We start from the raw sequence: 27,129 nt of genomic DNA, 5'->3' as shown, positions 1-27,129 counted from the left end.
GATAGACCTCATCCATATCAATCGAACCTCCTTCATCGCTTCGTTCCGAATCCTACCCTATCACTTGGACATACCGAATCAAGCTAGAACCAAGCGATTACACATTTCCAATACTTTAGGAAGCCTTCAATCGCTTAGTTCCATCTCCAGTTGTCATTACCCGAATCAAGCGATAGTGCTTATCCATCCACTTTGGATCCGCCCAGTCGCTTCATTCTGGATTTTTGACCTATCACTTGGCCATTCGAAATCAAGCTAGAACCAAGCGATTGCCTATTTCCAATACTTCTGGAAGCCTTCAATCGCTTAGTTCCATCTCTTTTTGTCATTGCCCGAATCAAGCGATAGTGCTTATCCAACAAATTTGGATGCGCCTCATCGCTTCGTTCGGGCCACTGTGAGTTTTCTTTATCTCTACACACAAATCACCTCCATCGGGTCTCTTGTTTTTCTTTAACTTCAATGGCGAGGACAAAACAGACTGCAAGGAGAGTCTACCCCCTTTTGGAGACTGAAAAAGCTGATGACAAACCAGGATCTTCCAAAAAGTCAGTTAGTGATGAAAAACAAGAAAAGCCTCCTCCAGAGCCTCGTGCTAGGGCAACAGCAAGAAAGAGATTAAACTATCAGGTGAAGTCATTAAGAGAGATCAGAGTGGCACAAAAATCTACAAGTCTTCTCATCCCTTGACTGCCATTTATTCGGGTTGTCAAAGACATATCAGAAAGGTTAGTTGGCAAAATGAGAAACACAAATCTTGATAAAGTCCGATGGGAGTCACAGGCCCTTATGTGTCTTCAAGAGGCTGCTGAAGATTTTTTAATCGACTTTATGAATGATGGATACATTGCTGCTGCATTTGCTCATAGGATCACTCTTATGAGCAAAGATTTTGTGCTTGTGTCCAGACTTAGATACAAGTTTGACAAAGCTTTGGAACCCATTCCAAGTCAAGATATGAGGGCTTTTGAAATTCTTAATATTCCTCCAGCAAGACAACCCAAACAATCAGTTGTTATTGAAGATATTTCTCATACTTATAGTACAAGAAAAGCTCAGGATATTAAAGAAGAAGTGGAGAAAGAGAGAGAGCAGGAGAAGATTACAGAGGATGCCATTCTTTCTCAACAAGCTGAAATTCTTCATGCATCCAATTCAGAGCTTTATCAGAATGTAACAGGTCAAATGATAGTAGATGTCTCCATGCATGGAGAGGATGAGGTTTATTGTGACATTGCCCCTGAAGACACAAGTATGCTTGTGAATCACAATATTAAGATATCTGACACAGTTCTCTTCATCTGTCTGAGGTTTGTGTGGATTTCCTTTTGCTTTCTTGATGAATTTCTCAGATTCCATATTTTGTTGATATGTTTTGTTTATGTCTCTAGATGTCTTATGAGGGATCTTCCTGACTCAATGGCTATGCAAGTGAACATTCTTGATCCCCTTGTTACACAGTGCCTTTTCAATAGGCAAGGGGATCTTGCAAGTTTTCTCAAAAACTTTGATATGCTGACATGCAATTACATTGTATACCCTTATGTTGAAGTGTAAGACTCACACTCAATTATCTTTTGTCCATCATAACAATGTTCACAACTAATTGCAGTATTCATCTTATCACAGAGGCCATTGGAGTCTTATTATCTTCAATCTATTGGATAGAGATGTTATCTTTATGAATTCTTTAGCATCCATTCATGGGAGAAGTAAAATGTAAGAATCAACTATACCATGGTTTATGTTCTAGAGCAATATTTTGTATGTTTTCAATTGTTTGGTTGACCCTCAATATTTTATGCTTGCAGTGCTGCCAAACTTATCTTGAGTTTTCTAGGTTCCACCTATGAAGACTACAAACTTGAAGATTTTAAGTACTTCAATCTCAGGAAGTTCCTTTGCAGTTAGACTCAACATCTTGTGGATGGATGGTGCTTGCTAATGCTTGGAGATATCTTGAGTCAAGATTTAGAATGACAACACTTAATGTAAGTTCATGTAATAATAGCATTGATTGATTTGGTCAATACATTTAGTGACTTTGTCATATTAAGAAATTTTCTTATTTTCTTTTGCCTTAGTTGCATGAATATACAGATTCTTGGGTAAGCTGGGTAAGGGAGAAGGCAGTGTCTATGGTTTTGGACAGATCTATCAACCCAATTGATCCTGATTCCCCCTTTCCACCTAATAAAGGAGCCAAGGGTACAACTTCAAAGAAAAGAAAAAAGGATGAGAAGGAAAGCCATGTCAAGGATGGCTCATCCAAAAAGAAAAAGACCTCTGCCAAAGAGAAGAAGAAAAGAAAGAAGAGTCCTACTAAGAGCAGATCTTCCAACGTTGATCTCAAAAAGGTTAATGCAGCCATTACCCCTTGCCATATTTTGAACATGTGCTTGAAAGAGTTGCAGGCAAGGAGGCATATAGCTTTTTAGATGGGTACTCGGGTTACAATCAGATCACAATTGCAGTCGAGGACCAAGCTAAAACAGCATTTATCACGAAGTTTGGAGTGTTTGCCTTTCGCGTCATGGCTTTTGGCTTGACCAATGCACCTGCAACATTCCAACGATTGATAAACACAGCCTTTAAGGAATATCTAAGGGACTTTTGTGAAGCCTTCTTAGATGATCTTTGTGTTCATTCCTCTTGGGACGAGCACTTGATGTGTTTACGAAAAATAATTGAAAGGTGTAGATTATATCGCATCTCATTGAATCCTTTCAAATGCCAATTCTGGGTTAAGCACGGAGTTATCTTAGGGCATATAGTGTCCAAAAATGGGATTTCCAGTGACGAGAGTAAAATCAAGGTCATTCTGGAATTGCCCCCACCCAACAACTATAAGGGAGTCCAACGCTTTATGGGCCACGTTGGTTATTATCGAAGATTTACTCTATTCTTCGCCGAGATAGCTCGACCCTTGTATAAGCTTCTCATCAAGTTTATTTGGACTGAAGAATGTGACTGTGCCTATGAGCTGTTAAAGAAGGCCTTGGCGAGTGCTCCAATCTTGAGAATGCCTAACTGGGATTTAATCTTCCATGTGCATATTGATGCATCAAACTTTGCTATTGGGTGTGTGTTAACTCAACCTGGAGAACACAAGCTAGACTACCCTATCAGCTTTGCCAGTCGCGCCAGTTGAACGATGCTGAGATGAACTACACCACTACAGAGCGAGAAGGGTTGGCAATGATATATGCAGTAAGGAAATTTCATTATTACCTCCTTGCCACCAAGTTTGTTTTCTATGTGGATCATCAAGCATTGTTGTATCTAGTAAACAAACCATGCTCCACAGGAAGAATCACACGATGGCTATTGATTCTTCTTGAGTTTAATTTCACTATTGTTGTGAGACCTAGCAAAAAACATGTTATGGCTGATCATTTGTCTCGCATACCTAATGGTGAGGCTCCTACGGGGGTTGATGATGACTTACCTGACACTTCCATGTTCATGGTGGAGACAATGCCTGAATGGAGTGAGAAGATTGTTAACTTTTTGGTTAATGGCTTTCCACCCAAGGAGCTTCGTAAAGATCTAGCTCGAAAGCTGATCAAAGAATGCGAACCCTATTGCCTGATAGCCGGGACTCTTTATAAAAGAGGAAAGGATGACGTTCTTAGGCATTGTGCCCGAGAGGATGAGTATCTATACATTTTGCAAGAGGCACATATGGGCGTAGCCGGTGGTCACTTCTCAGGAGACTTAACTGCGCGAAAGATCTTACAATCAGGGTATTGGTGGCCCACTATGTTCCAAGATGCATCACTCTTTGATGAATGCCAACGATACAAGAAACCCCAACGGAAAGATCAGATGCCCCTACATCCAATCAAAGTAAACCAACCATTTGAAAAGTGGGGTTTAGACTTTGTAGGTCCAATTAGCCCAGCAGCTCGAAACACACAATCTCACTATATTATTATGGGACCACTGACTATATGACCAAATGGGTTGAAGCGAAAGCGACACGTAAGGCAGATGCGAGGACAACAGCCAAGTTCCTCTTTGAAAATATAATCACACGCTTCGGTTGTCCTTTTGAACTTGTGAGCGACAATGGGACGCATTTTATAAATGACGTGATTAAGGAGCTCACAACAAATTTCATGATATCCCATCATAAATCTACTCCTTATTATCCGCAAGCGAATGGCCAAGCCGAGAGTACAAACAAGACATTAATCTTTGTTTTGACAAAGACAGTTGAAGCTCATCGCACGGATTGGGATCGAAAGCTTATGACAACTTTATGGGCCTATCGTACTGCGTACAAAAAAAGTGGCTATTAATTGCACACCATTCAAAATGGTATATGGCCAAGAAGCAGTCATGCCGTGGGAATTTGTCATTCCTAGTCTTCGTGTTGCTACTCAGACGGTTGGGATGGTAATCCCTTAGTAGAGCATCTATATATCCTTGAGCGGCTAAACGAAGAAAGACAATTGGCTGTATACAATGCCCTTGTGGAGAAGGATAGAAGGGGACCGTAATTCAAAGTTTTTTGGTTATGCCTACGGGTACCATGGAAGGAACTGTAAACTTAGGGCACAAATGGATGATGGCCACCAAGTGCAATATCGATTGGGCAACCAGACGAGCCACAATGCAAGAACCAACACTAGGTCTGACTGCTCAAAATCTCGCACCTAAGTCATCCACTCAAATGTTAGATAATGAAAAATCACAAAGTCCAGTGGCAAAACCATCTTTGATTGTTTGCCACCCCTCTAACGCTTTAATGCCAAGAGTAGAAACATGCAGGGTGGTCTCTAAAGCTCCGCTTACTATGCCAAAAAATACCTACAAATGGGTCCCAAAAGCTTTGTTAACAGCTACTTCCCCTGCTCAATCTCGTTCAGACAAGAAGCCTCGTAGTAGGAAGAAAATAGCTACCCACCTAAGAAAGAGCAATGTAACATCACGATGGATCCCTAAAAAATTATTAGTAGCCCAAGGGTACTACGAGGGGAATGACCAGATTTGGGTCCCTAAACATAAGTTAAATCCCTCTACATCACCTGTAAAACCTTGCAAACCAAATGTTGCCACCCCAATGATAATTCAAGACCGTGGTGGTAAGGGAAAGGTAAAAGAGTGCTCCACACCACTTCTTCCAGAGTTAGTTTGGATTCCCAAACAATATCGATCATTACCACCTAGCTCAGGAAGGGGGGAGCCACATGAAGCTTCTAGCTCCTCATGCCAGGCACACGCTGATATAGAAGTTTCTACATGCTCTACACCTACTCTTGTCAACACCCAACAAAAGACCAATGAGTCTATGTCTCCCTTTGTAAAAGTATCGTCGGAAACCATTTCCTCCATTCGTCAATGGGAGCGTACACTACCATCTCTGCAATTGGATGTGGCCACAAGCGTCATAAAAAGCTATTTGCTCACATCACAACCTATGACCCGCTGGACAAATTGGTTCCAAGAGGCTGCAACATCATTGCAGAAAATATGATCTACCCAAGGAAAGGGGGAGCATGTACTCACGCTCGACATTCTAATGCTTCCTCCTTAACCTTCTCCCTTGACCATGTAATTGCCAAATTCAAGGGGATGTATATATATAGCTTCATACATAAAAAAGAAAAGAAAAGAAAAACAAAAAATAGTAAAAAGAGCAAGAGCACAAAAATAGGAGAAATATCCGTATACAATCAGAAACTAGATTGACCTGTCATAAACCTGATGCTATATCTGTGTTTGCAGATATGGCAAATGCAAGAGCATCACACACTTCATCCACCTTTGGTGAGAGGTATCACCTGTACCTTTCTCAGATATTTCACATGTGCTATCCTGTAATTGAAACTGAATGGGATCATATAGATGTACTAGCCAGAGAGGAAAATGTTGAGGAATTAGAATGGCTAATTTGCCTATTGACCATGCCTGACCCCTACTCCGTAGAGGACATATCCCCGATAGCCCAATGCTTTCCTTTTCCACAAGATGACTATCCTCGCATGGTTACATTCTTGATGAGTTTATGTGGATGGAAAAATGAAAAGGAAATATCTAACAATGATGAATGGACGGATGAAACTCATGGCACTACTGAGGTTGACTTTATTTATTTAGATGATGCGAATAGAGGCTTAGCCTTAGGGCTAGAGCCAGGACTCTACAACATCCTCTTACCGTATCCTCAGTAGTAGTGTGGTGACTCGTAGGAAGGTTAGTGTTTTTAATTTTTTTCTAGTTTGGATTCCTTAAACGAGTCTTTAATTTTTCACACTGATGTGCCTCTCGAGGTATAGCACTTGTTAGTTGGTTGTACACGTGGAAAAGTTTGAGGTGGGTTCGCTTTCAAGTCCTGAGATAGCCGCAACGCTCATACATAAATATCTCATCAAATTGCAGGCATTTTTCTCATCGAATCAAGGAGATCTCCAAAATATAGGTGTAATTCTTCCATACCCACTCTCTTTCGTTTTCACGGTTCAATTAATTGCATGAACTATAATGCATGACCACATGGAAATTGTCAATGTACTACTTAGTTTTTGAAGTTGCTTGATGTGCTAGTGTAAATCATTAATGAGCTTAACTTTATTGGATATATTCCTAGGCAGCATGACGTCTTTAGTTAACCTTGGAATACGATTGTCTTAGGTCTAGGATCAAACCATCTTAATGTTTGACACCTAGCCATGTGTGTGTTGACCTCTAGGACATAGCTTTTACCCCTTTGTCGAAAGGATGCAAGACAAATTATAGTTCAGGAGAGAAGATCAAAAGAATTTTTTTTTAAAAAAAAAGCCTACAATAAATGGCAATACAAGTCTATGATGTGTTTTAATGTTGGCCTATCACCTTATTGATACTTGGTAGGCAAGGAGTATTCTACTCCAGACCGATGCCTTGGTTGGTAGGGGGTAGCCTTGCCTAAGGTGAACTAATAGATTCCTGGATAATGCTTTGTGTTAAACATGGTACCAGGATCGATGTTAGTTTTGCCTTAGAAAGGTTGCCATTATGTGTAAAAATTATCACGTGCATAAAAAAATTAAGGCAAAAGGCTCCTGTAACTCTGATGTTTCTTGTGTCCCTAGGCTCGCGGTATTAACTTGTTCTTAGAGTAGACATAGTGTGGTCATCTGTTTATTTATTAAGTTTGGTTATTTTCCTTGACTTAGACCAGTTATAAACCTTGATTAACCTTTGACACCTTGCTAACTATTGATTTACTTTCAATAATTTTAAACTCCTGTTAATTTGCTACACTAGCTCATTCATGTGACCCCTTAAACTAAGTCTCATAGCAACATCCATTGTGGTCTAACATGCTTGAATTTATACACTTTATATCTTTTGAATTCCAGCATACTTTCACTCTACTCCCCTGTTTTTGCAGACGGTCTACCACAACAACCCTATCGAGCTTACCATACCATAGATTCCGAGGACGGAATCTACATCAGGAAGGGGGGCATGTTAACCTATTGACGGACATTGAGACGTACTATGTTTTACGTCATTAATTTAAATATTCTGAGTCATGGGCCGGGCTTGTCGGCACCATATGTTAAGGATCAAGGGATTGGGTGATCGCCGATGAGAGGCGCACCTTGAATATCAGTAGGGTAAGGGTTAGGATCGACCGGCCATGTATGGGCGCCCATGTGTGAATGGCCAAGTCACCTATAGGAGCCAAATGTAACCCTAAAACCCTCATTCTCATGTGTTGTGAATACAAGAGTGCTCTTGCCTTATCTTCTTGGTTTCCTTCTCCTGCGTGTGTGTGAGAGAGAGAGAGAGAGAGAGTGAGAGAGCGATCGAGCACTGTGTAGCGGCACGGTGACGGTAGAGCGGCGACGACGGCTCCTCCTTCACTGCTGTGATGCAGGAATCCTTCACGGCGATAGTTAGAGCGGTGAGTGACACACCTTTGCATTCTGTTTGAGCTTGCTTTCCTGGTTGTATGCTTGTAGCCATTTGTGGCTCGCATACGGTGTTCGGCAAGTCCCCAGCTACGACCTGTGCGGCAAAAGCGCACAAGAATAGATCCTGGCTGGAAAGGAACTCGAAACCCGAGCCAGGAGATACATGATAACCTGCCAGGAGACGACTCTCATGAAAAGATGAGATACAAAACCTCGATCCTCCATTCCTCTGGTGGTTGCATCCTCACTCTTCGTATTTTTTCCCTTATTTTTCCCATTTTTCTATGGCTTGGGAGGCAACCCTGAGGCGGCTGGTGAAACCGGGCTATGGACACATAACGCAGTAATTCTTTCACCCTATGAATAGCATCACACCCTGACACATCCAATGCTTCTGCATCACAACACAGACTCCCAAAATGTCTCTCAAAAGAGAACTCCTATCACAGCACAGCATACCATACAGTCGACACACCTGTACCAACCCTCTCTACCTTCCAAGGGTACTATCCATCTCTGTCATGGATTCCCTGTCCAATCAATAGCAAGGCTGTACCAAACATGTGTCCATTCCTGTACCTTCTGCCTGCATGTGACCTATCTCCTGGAGAAACCCAAAAACATGTTTCCTCGAGAAACCTATGACCTGTTTCCACGTGAAACCTTTAGGCCTATTTCCCTTTGAAACTTCTGTCCTGTTTCCATACAGAACCATTCATGGCACCATTCCACAATAGTGCCAACAACAGCATACATCTAGTTACATGTTCCCTCATGAAACATCAAGCAACATAGAGATGCCCATAACTGTAGGTCCCTCTGTTCCTTTCTAGCAGGAAGAAAAATAATCTGCTCCATGAGCATGCAGCCATGCGAGCTTGCATCACTCCCATGCCAAGAAACATAACCAGGTGACCTTATACTTGTAGCCAATAACCCATGTACATAGCTGAATTTGCAGCCAAACAAAGACAGCCCATAAACTATCCTTGAACTGATCTCAAAACAGTCCCAAACCAAAGCAAAGAGAAGTTGAAAGTTCCATCAATTGAACGCCATCGACATGATGTCTATGTTCATGAAAAACCAGCCCCTGTCCGTCTTTATGTCCAGAGAAACCAGTCCTCTGGCCACCTAGGAGAAGAGCATGCAACCCTGAGCACCTACAGACCAGCCCTCCTGTGTACCAAGCGAGAGAGAGAGAAAAGAGCATGTGCCACAGCTTCAGCCCTCCTTCTACTATTCAGCCCTCAACTTTTGCACACACAAAAAAACACCCAAAAACAGGCCACCAGTCCCTCCATAAGCATGTGTACCCCTTTAGCACTCAGCCCAGCTAGTAGCAAGTAGGGGAGAACCCCCACGTGCGGTTCAGCTTCTGTGCACCACCTGCAAACAACCTGACAACGTGATATTCGACTCTCTGTTCAGTCCACGTGTAGTCCTCCAGCCACGTGCAATCCAAGCTGACAGTCACCACAGAGTGAGAGAGAGGTTGAGTCGGCCCTGTATGTACTGCAGCGCTGCCACTTTCTAGAGAGAGAAAACGCACACCCTCCGCTGTTGGAGCCCTGAAGCACACCTGCAGTTCAGCCCATCTCCTATCCTACAGCCCTGCGCAGCTTTTCACCAAAGAGAGGAAGAGACCCACACACAGTTCAGCCCCTGCGGAGCAACCTTATCTAGGAGAAAAGCGCACACTCCAGATTAAGTAGGCCTCTCCCAAAAGCATGAGAAAGAAAAAAACAAACACATCCTCCAAAAGTGGAGTAGCCTGCCAAAATAGCTTTTGGGCCACCCAAGGTTTTAAAACCTTTATAACTTTAATTTTTGCCCACCAAAGGTTATAAAACCTTTTTAAATTAAAGTCTCTTTGCCCCCTTCACACTTGGGGTTGTCCACACATGGGCTTCCTTTTTAACTCCAATCTGATGCCATTCACACTGTCCACCACGTCCCCGTGCACACCTGCATACTGTCCAGAGAAAAACACAGGGTCGTGACACACCCCCCTCTTGAAAAATAGCAAGCGTCCTCGATTGCACTCAATGGTACAATAAGGCATCTTATGAGCAAAGACTCCCCATATGACAAAAGCAATGGCCCTCCAATGTATCTGGGTGATAAAACAATCATCCTGCACAATAGGCCATACTGTCACGCCAAAGTGACAAACACCTCTTACTTGTTCCTTCAGAACCTACAGCAAAAGTCTAAAATCACATGGAAACACGTTAACTGTGTTAGGCCAAAAACAAAACCATGCATCATTCTACATATGACAAACATATGCATGACACATATATGCATTCGCAAACAATATGCTCCTCAAGATGCTCTACCTACTCTATAGTGACAGTCTAAGGGCTGCTCACAAGTATGCCCATGGACATCCCGCAGGACCCAGTACTGAAGGTAAAACATGAGCATATGAAAGCACTCAATGCATCCAAACACTACATCCACTAAGTACTTTCCCACATATGTCTCATGGCCATCCCACAAGAGTCACACCCAGTGGTGCATCCCACAAGAGTCACACCCAGTGGGTGGTGCATCCCACAAGAGTCACACCCAGTGGTGCATCCCACAAGAGTCACACCCCCAGTGGTGCATCCATGAACATAATAAAGCACTTGATGTATCATACCAACATACATGCATCACACCACACAGTCCAGAGTATTTCCCAATGTATTCTCAATGGTACCAGGATCCAATGGCACCAGAATACAAAAATACCTCTACCTCAAAAAGTGTATGCATACATGCACAAATAGAGTTTGATCCATATAGCCATGAACCAAACCAACTCTAGGACTCCTCGCAAGACTTATGTCCTCCATAGAGTTATCCATAGTTGTAGTTATAGTTCAAGGTGCAGCCGACTATGAACCATACCCAACTTTACCATCTCATGTGACTAGTACACGATATCATAGAAGTCCCATAAGCAGATGTACTGTCAGCTTCAGTACCTTCGGGTGAATACAAAGATGTCACCAAGCGACTCCCTAGATGACAATTGAGCCTATCTGTAACAAGGGAGCGGAGGTGCTACCCCCCTCTTGAGCATGAGGCAATGCTCCAGACCTATGCTCTGCTGAACCTGAATGAGCCGTAACAAGAGTTGACTCCAACTCAAAGGCATCAAGATAAAGCTGCAAATCCTGAGGTGAATCTGCTAAGTCACCCTCCTCCATCCACTTCGCATCCATCAGTGAACCTCCTCCATCCACTTCGCATCCATCAGTGAACAGCTCTTGAACTTCACAAGATAGCGACGGGAAACTTTACCTTGTACCTTTCTTTCCTTATGTGCCAGTATCTGCTTAGGAATAAGAACCTTGTCAAGTTCCTTCGCTTCCGTCTGAGCCTCATCTGATACATCCTCAGGCAACCAAAACCTACTTGCACTCCACCCAAGTGGTAAGCACAAGTCCTCGATGAAGCATAGTAGATCACCACTGCTAAACATAGAAAGAAACTGTCTTCCGAACCCATGAAGCCTCTATGAAGATACAACTGGTGACAAACTGTCGAATGTTTTGCACCATAACACTTCAACTGCTTCTTGTTCTCCTGTGGGGGCTGACTACTTCTTGGTGTCTTTTCTCCTGAGCTTTATCTTCAGCTCTTGCTCTTCACCTCATATAGGCAAAGACACACAACCTTGCACTGTCTCCTGTACTTCCTTTTCACGTTCCTCATGTTGAAGCTTTTGATGTGACAACCACGGGCTCGCCTCCTTGAGAAAGTTGACGATGTCCCAACCAAAGCAACCCTGGGCTCGCCCACTTGAGAAAGTCGACGATGTCCCAACCACCAAAGCAATCCTGGGCTCGCCCACTTGAGAAAGTCGACCATGTCCCGGCAACAAAACCTTGAAAAACCGGCCTGAGGGCGGTGAAACAAACACTCGCACATAAAACACTTCAATGCCATTGAGGACCTAGAAAAGGAAAACAAACAAGGGGAGCTAGAGTGCTCCTGCAAACAGTACACGGACACCGATTGGCCCCAAAACACAGTGGCGCCCCTTGCGGTATTTCTTTAATTGATTAAAAGAGCTTTGATTACAATAAGGCTGGGAACTCAACTGTCACAGTAGAACCCCTGAAGCCTCCAAAGAAATCCCATCATTGGCTTCTTGTCCACTCGGCATCCACAAACAAGTCCAGCCATTGTTCACTCTTTGAAAGACTCTCTCACATTGAGTTTTGCATACAGAAGTCTTCTCCCATGATCAGGGCTTCCACAACCATCCATAGCCTCTCACCCTGTGAACAGCATCACACCCTGACACATCCAATGCTTCTGCATCACAACACAGACTCCCAAACTGTCTCTCAAAAGAGAACTCATATCACAGCACAGCATACCATATAGTCGACACACCTGTACCAACCCTCTCTACCTTCCAAGGGTACTATCCATCTCTGTCATGGATTCCCTGTCTAATCAATAGCAAGGCTGTACCAAACATGTGTCCATTCCTGTACCTTCTGCCTACATGTGACCTATCTCCTGGAGAAACCCAAAAACATGTTTCCTCGAGAAACCTACAACCTGTTTCCACATGAAACCTTTAGGCCTTTTTCCCTTTGAAACTTCTGTCCTGTTTCCATACAGAACCATTCATGGCACCATTCAACAATAGTGCCAACAACAACATACATCTAGTTACATGTTCCCTCATGAAACATCTGGCAACATAGAGATGCCCATAACTGTAAGTCCCTCTGTTCCTTTCTAGCACGAAGAAAAACAATCTGCTCCATGAGCACGCAGCCATGCGTGCTTGCATCACTGCCAAGAAACATAACCAGGTGACCTTATACTTGCAACCAATAACCCATGTACATAGCTAAATTTGCAGCCAAACAAAGACAGCCCATAAAATGTCCTCGAACTGATCTCAAAACAGTCCCGAACCAAAGCAAAGAGAAGCTGAAAGTTCCATCAATTGAACGCCATCGACATGATGTCTATGTTCATGAAAAACCAGCCCCTGTCCGCCTTTATGTCCAGAGAAACCAGCCCTCTGGCCACCTAGGAGAAGAGCATGCAACCCTGAGCGCCTGCAGTCCAGCCCTCCTGTGTACCAAGCGAGAGAGAGAGAAAAGAGCATGTGCCGCAGCTTCAGCCCTCCTTCTACTATTCAGCCCTCAACTTTTGCGCACACAGAATTTAAACACCCAAAAACAGGCCGCCAGCCCCTCCATAAGCATGTGTACCCCTTTAGCACTCGCCCAACTAGTAGCAAGTAGGGGAGAACCCCCACGTGCAGTTCAGCTTCTGTGCGCCACCTGCAAACAGCCCGACAACGTGATATTCGACTCTCTATTCAGTCCACGTGTAGTCCAGCCACGTGCAAGCCAAGCTGACAGTTGCCACAGAGAGAGAGAGAGAGGTTGAGTCGGCCCTGTATGTACTGTAGCGCTGCCACTTTCCAGAGAGAGAAAACGCACACCCTCCTCTGCTGGGCTGCAGCCCTGAAGCACACCTGCAGTTCAGCCCATCTCCTGTTCTCAGGGGGGTCCACTATATGGAAGCCCCTCCTACGACGTGCGTTCAAGCGGTATTTAAAAATCCCCTTATCTGTGAATTTTGAGCTAATAAAACTACCCCTTTTTCTTTATAAACTTACGGTTTTTTTTCCAAAGTACAATTAAAATACCCCACTTGTAATTGTATTTCTATAAATTTACCCAATATTTTGGATTAAAAAAACCCCACCTAATGATCGCACGTGGTAGACTTACATATTTTGAGGTGCACCCCCCGAGCTCCTGTCCTGCAGCCCTACGCAGCTTTTCACCAAAGAGAGGGAGAGACCCACACAGTTCAGCCCCTGCGCAGCAGCCTTCTCCAGGAGAAAAGCGCACACTCCAGATTAAGTAGGCCTCTCCCAAAAGCATGAGAAAGAAAAAAAAACCCATCCTCCAAAAGTGGAGTAGCCTGCCACAATAGCTTTTGGGCCACCCAAGGTTTTAAAACCTTTATAACTTTAATTTTTGCCCACCAAAGGTTATAAAACCTTTTTAAATTAAAGTCTCTTTGCCCCCTTCACACTTGGGGTTGTCCACACATGGGCTTCCTTTTTAACTCCAATCTGATGCCATTCACACTGTCCACCACGTCCCCGTGCACACCTGGGGTTGTCCACACATGGGCTTCATGCCATTAACACTTATAAGCTGAAATACAAATCAGATGGTTCCATTGAGAGCGCAATAAATTGCGGTTGGTAGCTAAGGGTTATGCACAAACCCAAGGCTTGGACTATGATGAAACATTTACTCCAGTTGTTGCAAAGATGGGAACAGTGAGAGCATGGATGTGAAAAATGCATTTCTAAATGGTGATTTACAAGAGGAAGTTTATATGGCATAGCTAGAAGGATATGTACACCCGAGGTACCCCACTCATGTATGCAGATTAAGGAAAGCATTATATGGTTTAAAGAAAGCACCTCGTGCTTGGAGTGATAAGATAAGCCGATATCTTATCTCCCTTGGATTTCAGGTTTCTTCAGCAGATTCCTCACTCTATGTCAAGAAGGCATTGAGTGGGCAGTTTCATATGAAAGACTTAGGTGAATTGAGATATTTTCTTGGGATTGAAGTGATCAAAGACCATGCAAGGACATGGTTAGTGCAACGCCAATATGCATTGGATATGTTGGCAAAATATGGGATGACAAGATGTAAGCCAATGAGTACACTTTTGGAGCAGAATGTGAAGCTGCGGGCTGATTTTGGTGAAGAGTTGTGGATGATCCATCTATGTATAGATAGATGGTTGTTGGCAGTCTTATTTACATGACTATCACATGCCCGGATCTCAGTTATACTGTGGGGCTAGTAAGCCAATTTATGCAGAGCCCCAGAAAACCTCATTTGGATGGAGTGAGATGCATTATGCGCTATGTAAAGACCACTACACATTATGGTCTTCTTTATGAGCATGGTAAAGGCTTGGATGTACACGGCTTACACAGACGCAGATTCGGCTTGTAGCTCGTATGAAAGGAGGTCTACTAGTGGTTATGCCTTTACATTTCGAAGTGCAGTGGTAAGTTGGAGCATGAAGAAGCAACCTGTTGCTGCTTTATCTAGTATGCAGAGGCTGAATACAAGGGTGCAACCATTGCTACATGTGAAGGAGTATGGTTAAAGAGCCTCTTGGCTGATTTGGGTGAGCCTATTGATGGCAAGGTTGTCATTCATTATGACAACATGAGCAGCATACAGTTGGCCAAGAATTCAGTTTTTCATGCACGGACCAAACATATAGAGGTCCACTCATTTTGTCAGAGAGAAAGTGTGGTTGGATGGTATAGTGGATTTGCAGTATGTGAAGTTTTAAGAGCAAGTGGCCGACATCTTTACAAAGCCACTTTAGCAGGGAGAAGTTTGAGTACTTCTGTACTATGTTGGGAGTACATGAGATGAACTTGAGGGGGGGAGTGTTGAGAGCCTTGATTACATCTTCATCTATGGCAGTACATCATGAGCTTGAGAGGAGATGTTGAGATTCAAGGTCGATGTCAGCTTGTGCCAGTTTCACTATGTGCTGGCATGTTAGGTAGTAACATGTGTGAGACCTAAATGACTGCGTCGAGCTGGTCATAGTGTGTGGACATTAGCTAGGGTTAGTGGTGTGTGGAAACAACACAAGTAGTGTATAGTAGATTATGGATTATGGCTTTATGCATTGTGTGAGAAGGGAGATGGCTTCCCTCTATGGTTAGGGTTTGATAATACATTAGGGTTTGCTCGTGTGTGTGTGTCTCCTCTCCCTCTCCCTATTTTTAATTAGAGAGGAGATAAGGGGGGGTGGTGGTCGGTGATGTGAGACAGGGGGAGGGGGGTGGTGGTCGGTGATGTGAGACAGGGGGAGGGCTTTGGGCTGGTCGGTGGGGTGAGGTGAGAGAGGGGGGTCGCGAGTGAGAGAGGGGGGGTCGCGAGTGAGAGAGGGGCTGGTCAGTGAGGGACTGAGATAAAGGGGGTGACAAGAGAGAGAGAGAGAGAGAGAGAGAGAGAGAGAGAGGCAAAGAGAGAGAGAGAGAGAGAGAGAGAGAGAGAGAGGTTTTTTTTTTTCCTTGTGTTTCTTGTTTTGTTTTTGTTTTTGCTTTCTTTTTTCTTGTGGAAAAAATACTACAAGGGGGCTTCTTCTTCTTTTGTGATGGAAAAACTACTAAACGGGGGATTTTTAAATTTTTAATTTTTAGAGGCAGAGACCCTATACCTGGCACTTCCCGAGCACCACCACCATTGGCATGACCTTTTTCCTGCTGATGTTAGAGAAGTCATCCAAAAAGATGCGTAAGAAATCATTCAAATACTCCTGGAAAATCTTGGTGCCGGCCCTTTGGGAGGAGGAGGTTGGGGCATTGCAAAGACCAAAAGGAATCCTCTTGTAGGCATATGTTCCCCACTGTGTGTGACAAATGCTTTCTTGAGCTGATCCTTCTCATCAATCACTACCTGGTTATAGAGCCATTGAACCCATCCGTGAAGGAATAGAGCATATGGTCGGCCACATCTTTCAAAACCCTCTTTGTGTGTGACAAATGCTGTCTTGAGCTGATCCTTCTCATCAATCACTACCTGGTTATAGATCCATTGAACCCATCCGTGAAGGAATAGAGCATATGGCTGACCACATCTTTCAAAACCCTCTCTATGAAGAGCAAGGAAAATATATCCTCCTTGATTGGCAATGATTGAGGGATCTGAAGTCTACACATATCCTAATCTTGTTAGTCTTTTTTTGGGATCATGGCTATAAGTGACAACCACTTGGAGTGCTCAATGGAAATGATGATACCTTACTCTTCCATCTTGTGTTGAGATTCAAGCTCGATGTCAGCTTGTGCCTGCTATGCTATGTTCTGGCATGTTAGGTAGGAACATGTGTGAGACATAAATGACCGCGTCCAGCTCGTCATAGTGTGTGGACATTAGCTAGGGTTAGCTGTGCATGGACACAACACATAGTGTGTGTTGTATAATATGTATTATGGCTTTATGCATTGTGTGAGAAAGGAGATGGCTTCCCTCTATGGTTAGGGTTTGTAATATACATTAGGGTTTGCTCCTCTGTGTGTGTCTCCTCTTCCTCTACCTATTTTTCATCATGGTATTAGAGCCTAGAGCTCTCTATTAGGGTTTATGAGTGAGTGAGAGAAGAGGAAGAATAAGCTATGAAGAAAAGCTAAGAAGCTTGCCATTGATGCTGTGAAGCTTGGAGCACACTGATTTCTATCAAATCTGAGAGCTTGGCCTACCGGGTAAGGACTACTAAACACCCTTGAGTGGATTGCAGGTGATTCAAGCACAAATAAGGTAAATCAGGGTTGCCCAAAGCAAAATAAAATTTTGGTTTTTTGCAAGCTTTCCATTGGAGCTTGAAAGCAGTGATGTATTGTGAAAATAGATGCAATCTCGCAAATGAACATGTATGTTGTTGAAAAAGTGGTAGAGGGAGAGGAGACACACACAGGAGCAAACCCTAATGTATATTGCAAACCCTAACCATAGAGGGAAGCCATCTCCCTGTTCACACAATGCATAAAGCCATAATCCATAACCACAATGCCGTAAGAGCTATCGCAGCTCACGTATACGAAACAGCAAGCCCAACAAAGTACACACAACACACTATGAGTTGTGTCCACACACATCTAACCCTAGCTAATGTCCACACACTATGACCAGCTGGACACGCGGTCATTTTTGTCTCACACATGTTCCTACCTAACATGCCAGCACATAGCATAGCTGGCTCACACTGACATCGAGCTTGAATCTCAAACAGCCCCTCTCAAGCTCATGATGTACTGCCGATGAAGATGTAGATGAGCTTGGGATGTCAAAGCTCTCAACACTCCCCCTCAAGCTCATCCCATGTACTCCCAACATAGTACGGAAGTACTCAAACTTCTCCTTGCTAAGTGGCTTTGTAAAGATATCTGCCACTTGCTCATCAGTCTTCACATACTATAGATCAACTGTACCATCCAGCACCTTCTCTCTGACGACAAAGTGATAATGGACCTCTATGTGTTTGGTCCTCGCATGAAATACTGGATTCTTGGCCAACTGTATACTGCTCATGTTGTCACAATGAATGACAACTTTGCCATCAATAGGCTCACTCAAATCTGCCAAGAGATTCTTTAACCATATTGCCTCACAAGTAGCAATGGCTGCACCCCTGTATTCAGCCTCTGTAGTACTAGATAAAGCAACTGTAGGTTGCTTCTTGCTACTCCAACTCGCCACGGCACTTCCAAGTGTAAAAGCATAACCACTAGTAGACCTCCTGTCATATGAGCTACCTACCCAATCAGCATCTGTGTAGCCATGTATATCCAAGCTTTTACCACTCTCATAAAGTAGACTATAATGTGCAGTGGTCTTCACATATCGCATGATGCGTCTCACTGCATCCAAATGAGGTTTTCTGGGGCTTTGCATATGCACTGACTTACTAGCCCCACAGCATAACTCAAATCCGGGCGTGTGATAGTCATGTAAATGAGACTACCAACCATCTTTCTGTACATAGATGGATCATCCAACTCTTCACCAAAATCAGCCCGCAACTTTACATTCTGCTCCAAAGGTGTACTCATAGGCTTACACCCTGTCATGCCATATTTTGCCAACATATCCAATGCATATTGGCATTGCACTAACCATGTACCTGCATGGTCTTTGATCACTTCAATTCCAAGAAAGTATCTCAACTCACCAAGGTCTTTCATGTCAAATTACCCACTCAAAGCTTTCTTAACATGCATCACATCTGTACCATGATCACCTGTGATAATCAAGTCATCCACATAGATGACGAGTAAAACAATCCCATGTTCTGTCTTCTTCACATAGAGTGAAGAATCTACTGTAGAAATCTGAAAACCAAGAGAGATAAGATATTTGCTCATCTTATCACTCCAAGCACGAGGTGCTTGCTTCAAACCATATAATGCCTTTTTCAATCTGCATACATGAGTGGGATATCTTGGGTGTACATAACCTTCTAGCTGTGCCATATACACTTCCTCTTGTAGGTCTCCATTTAGAAATGCATTTTTGACATCCATTTGATGCATTTCCCAACCATTAGCTGCAGCCATAGCAATGACTACTCTCACTGTTCCCATCTTTGCCACTGGACTGAATGTTTCATCATAGTAACCCTTAGCTACCAATCTGGCTTTATGTCTTTCAATGGAACCATCAGACTTGCACTTTACTTTGTAAACCCATTTACAACCAGTAACATTTTTATTCTATGGTAATGCAACCAAATCCCATGTGTCATTATGAACCAATGCGTCCATCTCAACATCCATTGCTTTCTCCCATACATGCTTAGCTTCTGTATAGCATGTAGTTCCACATGCTTCACCATAGATGTCATATATGCATAATGCATAGCAAAATCTCGATATGTCAACCGGTCAACGGGATATCTGACCCTTTGGGATCTCCGCAATGCATGCGGATCACTCTGAACACCTATCACTCTAGCATGTGGTGGCACATATCTATCCTGCCTTGCACCAGGTGTGCATAAAACAGGTATGCCAAGCTCCTCATCCAAACTCTCTGAACTGGACGACTCATAACCTGTAATTCCAATTCCTTCAACCTTCTTCTTTCCTTTATCCACAGCACTACTCCCAGTGCTCACACTCTCATGCCTCAAACGTCGTGACCATAGACGTACAGTACTACTCTCAGCTTCTGCTTCTGCTTTTGCTGGCCCAGACATAGAAGTAGAACTAGAACTTGCTTGTGGCAAATTCACAGGCACATCTGCTTCAAGTGACTCAATGACACCCTCATCTTTTGCTTTGTACCAACTAGCAAGCTCATCAAACACCACATCTCGTGAGATGACCACTTGTCTAGTTTGTGGATTATAACATTTGTATGCCTTACGATCCTGTGCATATCCAACAAACACACATTTTTCTGCCTTAGGAACCAACTTCCTTATTCTTTCATCAGGCACATGTACATAAGCTATGCATCCAAAAACTTTGAGGTGTCCAATGTCTGGCCTATAACCTATAAGCCGCATCTCTGGCGTACTTCCATGAATGGCTGTTGTAGGTGTTTTGTTCAGTATATACACTGCAATAGCACATGCTTCTACCCAATAGTAATCTGGCATGCTCTTTTCATTGAGCATCACCCTAGCTATTGAAATGTAGAGAGAAAGAGACGAGACAAGAGACATATCATGTACGCTCCCAAAGACTGATTCATATTGAGGAGAAGATACATATATATAGGTGAGACCAAGTTAGGTAGAGTGAGCTATATATAGAGCTCCAACACCCCCACTCAAACAAGGGTCCCTAGCTATGGATGAAAAAACCCTTGGGAAGTACAAGGGAAAAACCCAAGCCCCTATACAAATGTGAAAATATGAACCAGAAGTAATGATGTGAAAGTGCATTGTGCATCTATGTACAAATATACAAAAGGACCAAGAGGTCATAGTGTGCAATTGTGAAATGTGCAAAGTGCATGGTGTCTAGAAGATTACAACGATATATGTACAAAGCTACCATAAGAGTAAAGAGACTAATCTAGAAAGGGTGAGCCCGAGGCAACTCCAAGCTCTGAGCGCAAGAGAATGAAGCGTGACTCATTGAGACCTTTGGTAAGAATATCTGCAATCATCTGGTCACTTGGATAATGTTCAATCATGATAGTGCCTTTGTGTACTTCGTATCGAACATAATGGTAATGCACAGCAATATGTTTTGACTTGTTATGTTGGACATAGTCTTTTGCAAGACTAATAGCACTCTGATTATCACACCGCAAGGGTGTACTAGAAAGAGGAGAATGGCCAATATCTGTCAACACTTGTCGAAGCCAAATGAGTTCACGAGCTGCAAGTGATGCCGCAACATATTCAGATTCTGTTGTAGAAACTGCAACACAACGTTGTTTCTTGCTGGTCCAAGAAATAAGACAACCATTGATGAAGAAACAATTGCTACTAGTAGATTGCATAGATAAATGTGAGCTAGCCCAATCTGCATGTGTGTAACCCAAAAGAGAAAGAGATGGAATGGAGTCGGATGTGAATTGTCGTTGATAAACCAAACCATAATCTGCAGTGCCTTTCAAGTATTTCAACACGCGCTTTGCTGAGGACATGCAAGATGTTGCCCGAGATAGTTTAGCAATAAACAAAATGTCAAGACGAGTGTTCAAACCAACTTGAAGACATCCAACCAAATTAGCATATGGTTGATTTGTAACAAGCTGGCCACCACCATCAGAAGTGTTTTTCATGGAACTCGCAAGACAAGGAGTAGTTGTTGAATGTGCAGATTCCAAACCAAACTTCTTAATAGTATCTTCAATAAACTTTGACTGTCGAAGTAATAAAATACCTTTGCTGCGATCCCTTTGAATCTGAATGCCAAGACACGAGTGAAGCTCTCCAAGATCCACCATATCAAATGCCGAAGATAACAACTGCTATAACAAATCCTTCTGGCTGCTCCATGTAAATTTCTTCATTCAAATCTCCATTCAAGAAAGCTGTGCGCACGTCCATCTTTGACATCCGCAGGCAGCATGTAGCCAGGATGACATGATGTGAACATAAACCTCATAAGCTGACGGGACGAGAAATCAAACCTTTGACATCCGCAAGCAGCATGTAGCCAGGATGACATGATGTGAACATAAACCTCATAAGCTGATAGGACGAGAAATCAAACCTTTGACATCCACAGGCAGCATGTAGCTAGGATGACATGATGTGAACATAAACCTCATAAGCTGATAGGACGAGAAATCAAACCTCATAAGCTGATAGGACGAGAAATCAAACCTCTGAGACGGGAAGAGAAATCAAACCTCTGACATGTAGTCAGGATGACATGACGTGAACGTAAACCAACCTCGTAAGATGACGGGATAAGAAATCAAACTTGTGACATTCACAATCAGGATAGTAAACCTCATAAGATGACGGAACAAGAAATCAAACCTTTTACATCCTGCAGGCAGCATGTAGCCAGGATGACATGATGTAAACATAAACCTCATAAGCTGATAGGACGAGAAATCAAACCTCTGACGGGAAGAGAAGTCAAACCTCTGACATGTAGTCAGGATGACATGACGTGAACGTAAACCAACCTCGTAAGATGACGGGAGAAGAAATCAAACCTCTGACATGTAGTCAGGATGACATGATGTGAACATAAACCAACCTCGTAAGATGACGGGACAAGAAATCAAACCTCTGACATGTAGTCAGGATGACATGTCATGAACATAAACCTCTGACATGTAGTCAGGATAACATGTCGTGAACATAAACCTCATAAGCTGACGGGACGAGAAATCAAACCTCTCGGGAAATATGCTCGATGGAATTTCTTGTTAGTTGCCATAGATTGAATTCCAAGACTTGACCAACCATTGATCAGTCACATAAGGATATAGACCATCATTCTGATTATGAAAAGAGCTGCTACTACTGACCCTGTCCTCTCTCATGGCAAGACAAGATCACCCATATAGCCATTTAGACCTGCATGGTTGCATTGTTGACCACAAAAGACATTGATAGACTTAAATAAACCTAGTCAATCTGATGAGCCAAAGCCAAGGCACGGTGCATCCAATGACCATGGCATCATGGTAACAATCCATGGAAACGTAGTCAACCATCATTCACGAAACATGTAACCATCATCACGAAACAACACCATGGCATCATGGATAAAATCCATGGAAACACAATCAACCAATATAGATTAGCCAAGTGAACCAACATCAATGAAACATGTAGCTTGGAATGACCAACATCAACGAAACATGTAGCTTGAAATGACCAACATCAACAAAACATATAGCTTGGAATGAACAACATCAACGAAACATATAACCATCACCATGGAACAACGATCTATGGAAACATAGTCAACCATCATCGATGAAACATGTAACCATCATCACGGAACAACACCATGGCATAGTCAACCATCATCGACGAAACATGTAACTGGAACAACATCATGGCACCATGGATACAATCCATGGAAACATAGTCAACCATCATTCACGAAACATGTAACCATCATCACGGAACAACACCATGGCATCATGGATAAAATCCATGGAAACACAATCAACATATAGCTTGGAATGACCAACAACAACAAAACATATAACCATCACCATGGAAACATGGAAACATGGAAACATAGTCAACCATCATCGACGAAACATGTAATCATCATCATGGAACAACACCATGGCATCATGTATACAATCCATGGAAACATAGTCAACCTTCATCAATGAAACATGTAACCATCATCATGGAACAACACCATGGCATCATGGATACAATCCATGGAAACATAGTCAACCATCATCGACGAAACATGTAACCATCATCACACGGAACAACACCATGGCAGGAGCAAACCCTAATGTATATTGCAAACCCTAACCATAGAGGGAAGCCATCTCCCTACTCACACAATGCATAAAGCCATAATCCATAATACACATAACACACCATGAGTTGTGTCCATACACATCTAACCCTAGCTAATGTCCACACACTATGACCAGCTGGACACGCGGTCATTTTTGTCTCACACATGTTCCTACCTAACATGCCAGCACATAGCATAGCTGGCTCACACTGACATCGAGCTTGAATCTCAACATATGTGACAAGGATTAATGTATTGGCAACTTATGTGCAAGCCCTATATTGAATTTGGAGCCAAGTTGATGCATTTATGTGAGAGGAAAATCATTGGTTTGAACCCTTCACAAAAACAGAGAAATGATGCTCATTGTGGATGCAACTAAAGCTAGGTTTTTACAAACATCACTCAATTGATGGATTGAGTACATGCCTAGGAGTGTTGGGCACCCATATCTATCTTCAAATACATTTATGAACTCACCAATTCTCCTCCAGGAGCAGGCGTCACAGCCTGTAGGGAAAGAACAGAGCAGTTTTCTCACCATTTTGCTAAGTGGAGGCAAACAGTCAAGTCTTGTGGTTGAAAATTTCCAAAATCTTCTTAGCAATTGTGTGGTACATACACTTGAAAAGGATGCTATATGTTTGGTTGAAGCAATTATGCATTATGGAGCTGGAAATGAGCTAAGTAAATGGGTTGTCTACTACGATTAGTGAAACAGAGGATGATTAATCGACTAATTACTCTCTCATCTTAAACAATTGGTCTAATTCCTTTTACATGGAGTTAGTATACATCAATGCTAAGCTAATGAATGCCTGGTCTCTCAATTTGGACAAGAATCAAAGGAATTAGAGCAATTTTACTACTGGTCTTTTCTGGTTTTACTGGTTTTTCTCAAAACAGAGAAGGGGATCTGACAAATTTGGTATGTACGCACCTTGGTTGGTGTTGATATGCAACATTGAGCTTGTTTAGGTGTCAATGCAAGCTATACACACTTGATTGAACCACTACATTGTTGAAATTTGAGCTAAATGATGAGCTATGGTGGATCAAACACTAGAATCAACATAATTAACAAAGTGATTAGCAAGTGATTAAGACATAATTAGTGAATAATTAGAACATAGATTAATGTAGGCATGGATACTCAAAAACCAGCAAATTCTCATTAGGGCTATGCCTCAATTTATAGAGTTTACATCAAGCATCAAATCCCATTGATTTCTCCATTATTCACTCCCTGAATATCTCCACCTTTTGCCTGATTCTCTCCACCTCTTCTCTTTTCCCTGATTATCTCCCAGAATAACTCCACACTCCTAAATTCCCTCATGCTACCCATTATTCTCTCCCAGTAGATTCTTCTCACCTTTTCACAGGTTCTTTCACAATTACATCTCCTCTTTTACAGCCTTTATCCAAGAGCTTGTTCCCACACACACCCTATTCACTTGTATTTTCAACACCTCCCCTCAAGTGAATACTCCTAGAACACCTAGACCCTATACCAAGTTTGCCACCCTTTACTTGGTAGTCCGCGACCAGTGTCTACTCCTCCCCTCAAGTTATCTCAGCACACCTGGACCCTATATCAAGTTTTCCTCTTACTTGATAGCCTGCGACCAGTGCCTCAGATCCCTAAACCCATAGTCCTTGACACACTCTCTCTCTATGTGTCCAAGGCTTACTATAGTTGCCCGCGACCTTGACTAAAGTGCTCACACATACATCTACCACGTGGCCTACATCATCGGTGGCTCAGAGGTGGTTTTACTTTATTGGGGCAGGTTACATTGGGTTGTGGGGTCTCTCTCTCTCTCTCTCTCTCAGAGATTTTCACATGGCTCCTCACTCTTTGGAGCCTCACATCTTCTCTTGTCTTCAGTCTTCTTGTCGTGGCAGCTTCTCTCCACACGTCCGTCTCTTCTTTCAGTCTTCTCGGGGCAGCTTCTCTTCTCCGGGCAGCTTCTCTTCTTGTGGCAGCTTCTCTTCTCGTGTCCATGTCTTCCTTCATATCTTCTTCTCGGTGTGGATCCTCTTCTTGGGAAGAGATATTCTTCTTCTTTCATGGCTGGGGCCATGAGCTCGTCCGTCAGGTCATTTTGCTCCATGTGAGCAACATGTTTCAATGTTTTGCTGACAGTTCCTTTGGGCTTTTTATGTTTATTTTGTATCATTATGCAATGCAAACCCAAATTTATGTGGGAGGTCTTACCTCTTGCCTTAATCTGGACAAGGGCAGTGTCTGTTCCCATTTTTACACTGATAAAATGTGCCCAATACATAATGCGTATAGCATTCATTCTCATGCACATTCCAAATGCAACTCTGGCTATGAATAATCTTGAATTTGAGTGAGATTTACAGGCATTAACCAAGGGTTAAATGCAAAATGATGATTTTCACAATTTTTATCAGCACAATTTTCCAGAAATTACACTAAATTAAGGGTAACCAATTTGTACGGGATGGTTGGAGTATCAAACCAACTCCGATTTGAAATCTGAAGTTATAGGGATCTGTATCAGATACCTAATGGTTAATTTGAACCCTCAATTGTACCAAAGTATAGTGATTAGCACTGATTAATCACTGATTAGCAAATTAATGCTCTGGTTTGTGTACAAAAAACAGAGTATGCGGGGAGCTCAGATCCGGTGCCTTCCACTTCAAATGATCTCAAATGCTTTCAAAGGCATCAATAGCAATGAGTCTAGTAGAGGATTAAGCCAAGAAACACAAGATTTGACCAAATAATGAAAGCTTAATCTCTGTTTTACCAAAGTCACCTGCAGATTTGATAAAGAGCTTGGATCTCTCTGTAGACTTGATGAAATTGATTTCTGTCTTCACCAGCTTGTAGAGCATGCTTGATTACCCCTTGGGCTAAGAGGAATTAGAGAGCTTTGATCTGTGGAAGTTGCAATGTCAAAAACATCTCAGAAAAACGTAGCCTGCAAATCGAGCTCCCGCCGGCGTTCTGCGTTGAATTAGCCCACAAGATTTGAGATGTGTGTAGCCCTATGAGTCTACTATGAGTACCTAAGAGGGCTTAGCCTAATGTTATGTGTGCAAGGAGAATGGAGTCCTCCACTGGCTGGGGGTGAAGGGGAAGATGAAAAACTCACTAAAAACTGATTTTTTTTGCTAATTACTTACTAATCCTGATTAATTCACTAATGGGCTCATAAATCTGGTTGATTCTAGGCATGGCTCTGATACCATGTTGAAATTTGAGCTAAATGATGAGCTATGGTGGATCAAACACTAGAATCAACATAATTAACAAAGTGATTAGCAAGTGATTAAGACATAATTAGTGAATAATTAGCACATAGATTAATGTAGGCATGGATACTCAAAAACCAGCAAATTCTCATTAGGGCTATGCCTCAATTTATAGAGTTTACATCAAGCATCAAATCCCATTGATTTCTCCATTATTCACTCCCTGAATATCTCCACCTTTTGCCTGATTCTCTCCACCTCTTCTCTTTTCCCTGATTATCTCCCAGAATAACTCCACACTCCTAAATTCCCTCATGCTACCCATTATTCTCTCCCAGTAGATTCTTCTCACCTTTTCACAGGTTCTTTCACAATTACATCTCCTCTTTTACAGCCTCTATCCAAGAGCTTGTTCCCACACACACCCTATTCACTTGTATTTTCAACATACATTGCAATTTGAAGCCTTGGAAAGCGTGC

The 27,129-nt window shown here is 42.7% G+C and overlaps 1 pseudogene; it reads left to right on the top strand.

Annotated features, from left to right (window-relative positions):
• Window positions 1–462: 462 nt before the first annotated feature.
• Window positions 463–27,129, top strand: part of LOC147610604 (uncharacterized) — a 65,737-nt pseudogene continuing 39,070 nt past the window's right edge.

Source organism: Cibotium barometz, chromosome 49 (assembly GCF_041138505.1).
Source record: "Cibotium barometz isolate CiBa-2024 chromosome 49, ASM4113850v1, whole genome shotgun sequence".
Lineage (NCBI taxonomy): Eukaryota > Viridiplantae > Streptophyta > Polypodiopsida > Cyatheales > Cibotiaceae > Cibotium > Cibotium barometz.
This window is presented reverse-complemented; position numbering and strand designations above follow the sequence as displayed.